Source organism: Marmota marmota, unplaced genomic scaffold, assembly GCF_001458135.2.
Source record: "Marmota marmota marmota unplaced genomic scaffold, marMar, whole genome shotgun sequence".
Classification (NCBI taxonomy): domain Eukaryota; kingdom Metazoa; phylum Chordata; class Mammalia; order Rodentia; family Sciuridae; genus Marmota; species Marmota marmota.
In genome coordinates this window covers 3,429,308-3,434,728 of record NW_026000077.1, presented here as the reverse complement: position 1 = coordinate 3,434,728, position 5,421 = coordinate 3,429,308, and positions in this window count along the sequence as shown.

The following is a 5,421-nucleotide window of genomic DNA, read 5'->3' as shown; positions in this document are numbered from 1 at the left end:
TGTTTCCAAGTAACATTAACTTAGTCATATAATAAAGCTGAAGAATATTTATAGGAATACAAAAATATTCAGCACTAAACAAAGTATAATCTATAATATGTGGCATTCAATTAAAAAAAATCTTAAGGCACACAAATAAACAGGAAAATGCAACACAAAATGAGGATAGAATTAACCAATTGAAAGTAACCCAGAACTGGTACAGATAAGAGAAATAATAGATTAAAAACAACAAAACAGGTACTATGACTAATGTCCATATTTTCAAGTAGCTAGAAAAAAGATTAATAAGCATATAAAGAAATGGAGATATGGCAAATTTAACTTTGAAAGATAAAAACAAAAATGAATTTGATGAAAGATGTGCTAAAATAGTTGAACAGATTAGAAACTGCAAAAGAAAAGTTTAGTGAAGTTGAAGACAAAGCAATAGAAACAATTCTAAATTAAATACACAAAGAAAAAAATTAACCAAGCATCAGTAATTTTGGAACAACTTGAAGATACCAAATATATATATGAAATTCAAGTCCTCAAAGGGAGAGGATGCAGAAAAAAGTTTTAAAGATGTAATGTTGAAAAGTTAACATTATGAAAGCTATAAATCATATCCAAAAGGCCCAATGAAACTCATGAATTAAAATAAAAAAGAAAACCAAACTAAGACACACATAATCAATTGCTTGACACCAGTAATAGAAAAATCTTAAAAGCAGACAGAGAGAAATATACACAATGAAGAGAATAGCAAAGCGAAAGATGACAGCATATTTCTAGTAGGAACTATCAATGCAAGCTAAAAGTCAGTAGACCACCATCTTTAAAGTACTTAAAGAAAAAACTATCAGTCCAGAGTTCTTTTTTTTTTTTTAATCTTTATTTTTTAGTTTTCGGTGGACACAACATCTTTGTTTTTTGTATGTGGTGCTGAGGATCGTACCCAGGCCGCATGCATGCCAGGCGAGTGCGCTACTGCTTGAGCCACATCCCCAGCCCCCAGTACAGAGTTCTTGACTCAGCAAACTATCTTTCAAAAATGAAGAAAAAAATGTACACTTATGCTGATATGCACAATCTGAGAATTTATTACCAATATACATGCACTCTAAGCAGAAAGAAATGATACCAGATTGAAAATCCAGCTCTACAATAAGGAATGAAGAAATACAAATTTTTCCATCCTTATTTAAATTTCTTTAAAAGATAATTGGATATTTAAAGGAAAAACAACAATATATTATGGTGGTTATAATATGTGAAGAAATAAATTATACAACAATTACACATGGATAAGAGAGCAGGTATGCAAGTATATTGTTATAAACTTTTTATATTCTGTGCAAAGTAATATAATATTACCTAAGAGTAAACTATTATTAATTTAAAGATGTATACATATATAATTATTAAAGCAACTACTAAAATAGACAACAGAGAATTATATCTAATAAGCCAAAAAGTAAATTAAATAGAATTATAAAAACATGTGTAATCCAAAAGACATCTGAAAAGGGGGAAAAAAATAGACAAAAAATAGAAAGGACAAATCTAAAAGACTACCAAGATGGTAGATTTCAACCCAACCATATCAATAATCATATTAAAGTACATAGATTGTGAGAGGCAGAATTCTAAGAGAGCTCTCCCAAACTCCTCGCCTCTGGTGTACTCACCCCATTTTAAAAGCCCCTTAATTCTGAGTGGGCACTTTTAAAAGAGGGTCCAGAAGTCAGAGACAGAAAAAGCCATAGCAGATGCTCTCTTAATGATCCTGAAAGAGCAAACTACCACATTGAGGGTAGGGCCAGGTAGCAAAGATTTGAATGTAGCATTTAGGAATTTAAGAGTTGGCCCTGACCAACATCAAGAAAAAGAATCCAGTCATATTACCACAAGGAACTGAATTTTGTTAACAACTTGAGGGAGTCTGGAAGTAGATCATTCCATAGTTAAGCTTCCAGAGAAGGATGCAGCCACTGGCTCCTTGATTTCAGTCTTGTGAGACCTGAGCAGAGAACCCAGTTAGACTCCCCCAAACCATAAGCCTGTGAAAACTGTGAGAAATTAATGTATCAGTTATCACTATATCAGTTAAAAGGCAGAGACTGTCAGAGTGGAAAAAAATTGACTTAATTACATGCTACCTATTAAAACATTTTTTAACATGAAGGCATAAACAGATTAAAGGTAAAAAGGATATAAAATGACATAGCATACTAACACTAATCAAAAGAAAGCTATATCTAAGCACAGTGGTACATGCCTGTAATCCCAGTTACTTAGAAAGCTGAGATAGGAGAATGGCAAGTTTGAGGTCAGACTCAGCAACTTAGCCAGACCCTGTCTCAAAATAAAAAATAAAAAGGCCTGTGGATGTAGCTCAATTGTAGAGTGCCCCTCGGTATTTAAAAAAAAAAAAAAAAAAACTGGAGTGGCTATATTAATACAAAATAAAGTTGACTTCTTAAAATAAAGAAATTTTTTTAAAATTTTTTTAAATTTTGTTATGACAGCGGAATGCATTACAATTCATATTACACATATAGAGCATAATTTTTCATATCTCTGGTTGTATACAAAGTATATTTCACCATTTGTGTCTTCATAAATGTACTTTGGATAATGATGTCCATCTCATTGCACCATCATTTCTAACCCCATGCCCCCTCTCTTCCCTCCCATCCATTTGCCCTATCTAGAGTTCATCTAATCCTCCTCATGCTCCCCCTCCCTACTCCACTATGAATTAGCCTTCTCATATCAGAGAAAACATTCGGCATTTGGTTCTTTTGGGATTGGCTAACTTCACTTAGCATTATCTTCTCGAACTCTATCCATTTACTTGCAAATGCCATAATTTTATTCTCTTTTATTGAGTAATATTTATATGAGTAATATTTCATTGTTTATATATACCACATTTTCTTTATCCATTCATCTACTGAAGGACATCTAGGTTGGTTCCACAATTTAGCTATTGTGAATTGTGCTGCTATAAACATTGATATGGCTGTGTCCCTGTAGTGTGCTGTTTTGAAGTCCTTTGAGTATAGTCCGAGGAGAGGGATAGCTGGCTCAAATGGTGGTTCCATTCCCAGTTTTCCAAGGAATCTCCATACTGCTTTCCATATTGGCTGCACCGATTTGCAGTCCCACCAGCAATGTATGAGTGTGCATTTTTCCCCACATCCTCACCAAAATTTATTGTTGTTTATATTCTTATTAGCTGCGATTCTAACTGGAGTGAGATGATATCTTAGAGTGGTTTTGATTTGCATTTCTCTAATTGCTAGAGATGATGAACATTTTTTCCTATATTTGTTGATTGATTGTATATCATCTTTGAGAAGTGTCTGTTCAGGTCCTTGGCCCATTTATTGATTGGATTATTTGGTTTTTTGGTATTACTGCTTTTTGAGTTCTTTATATACCCTAGAGATTAGTGCTCTATCTGATGGGTGAGGGGTAAAAATTTACTCGCAAGATGTAGCTCTCTATTCACCTCTCTGATTGTTTCTTTTGCTGAGAAAAAAACTTTTTACTTTGAAACCATCCCACTTACTGATTCTTGATTTTAATTCTTGCACTTAGGAATCTTATTAAGGAAGCTGAGGCCTAATCCAAAAAGATGAAGATTAGGGCCTACTTTTTCTTCTATTAGATGCAGGGTTTCTGGTTTAATTCCTAGGTCCTAGATTCACTTTGAGTTTTATGCATGGTGAGAGGGATTTAATTTCATTTTGTTGCATATGGATTTCCAGTTTTCCCACACCATTTGTTGAAGAGGCTATCTTTTCTCCAATGTTTGTTTTTGGCGCCTTTGTCTAATGTAAGTAATTGTAATTTTGTGGGTTAATCTCTGTGTCCCCTATTCTGTACCATTGGTCTAGTGATCTATTTTGGTGCCAATACCATGATGTTTTTGTTACTATTGCTCTGTAGTATAGTTTAAGTTCTGGTATAGCGATGCCACCTGCTTCAGTCTTCTTGCTAAGGATTGCTTTAGCTATTCTGGATCTCATATTTTTCCAGATGAATTTCATGACTGCTTTTTCTATTTCTCTGAGGAATGCCATTGAGATTTTGATTGGAATTGCATTAAATCTGTATAATGCTTTTGGTAGTATGGTCATTTTGATAATATTAATTCTGCCTATCCCAGAGCAAGGCAGATCTTTCCATCTTCTTAGGTCTTCTTTGATTTCTTTCTTTAGGTTCATTGTATAGGTCTTTCATCTCTTTTGTTAAGTTGATTCCCAAGGTTTTTTTGTTTGTTTGGTTGGGGTTTTTTATTTTTTATTTTTTTGAGGCTATTGTAAATGAGGTAGTTTTCCTCATTTCCGTTTCAGAGGATTTGTCACTGATATACAGAAATGCCTTTGATTTACGGGTGTTGATTTTATATCTTGCTACTTTAAAGCAAAGAATATTACCAGGGCTAAAGAGGATTATTTCAAGGCCAGGTGCAAAGGCGCATACCTGTAATACCAGAAGCTCAGGAGGCTGAGACAGGAGGATCTGAATTCAAAGCCAGCAAAAAAAAAAAAAAAAGCAAGGCACTAAACATCAATGTAGACCCTGTCTCTAAATAAAATACAAAAAACAGGGGTGGGGATGTGTTTCAGTGGTCAAGTGTCCCTGAGTTCAATCCCTGGTACACACACACCCCAAAAAGAGGATTATTTCAAAATGATAAAGGAGTCAACCTATCAATACACCTAAAAACAAAGCTTCAAATTACATGAGGCAAACATGATAGAACATCAAGGAGAAAAAGACAAATCCACAATTATATTTGGATAATTCAATGTCCACCTCAATATTTGATAAAACCAATAGACAAAATCATTAAAGATATATGATTTAAATAAAAATATTTCCTAATTGACATTTATTGAAAATACTGTCCCTCAAATAACACACATTCTTTTCTAAAAGCACTCAAGTCATACAAAATGTATCTCTACCCAAAACAGAATTATATTAGAAATCAACAATTAAAAGTCACTAATAATAATCTCAAATATTTAGAAACTAAATAACACTTCTAGGTAACCTCATGAACTAAAGAAGAAACCAAAAGGGAAATTAGAAAGTTTTTTTAACTGAATAAAATGCAACACATAAAAATTTGTAGACTGCAATTAAAACAATACTTAGAGGAAAATTTATAGCACTGAAAGGTCTGTATTTGAAGAAAACAAAGGTCATAAATCACTGATATCAATTTCCACCATAAGAAACTAGAAAAAGAGAAAATTAAATCTAAAATAAGCAAAGGGAAAGGAAATAAGAAATATTAAAGAGGAAATCAATGAAAAAAAAAAGAAACAGTAGGGGAAAAATGAAACCAAAACCCATTCTTTGAAAAAAAAATCAAACAGATGGATAAGCTTTTAATCAGATTGATCAGAAAAAATA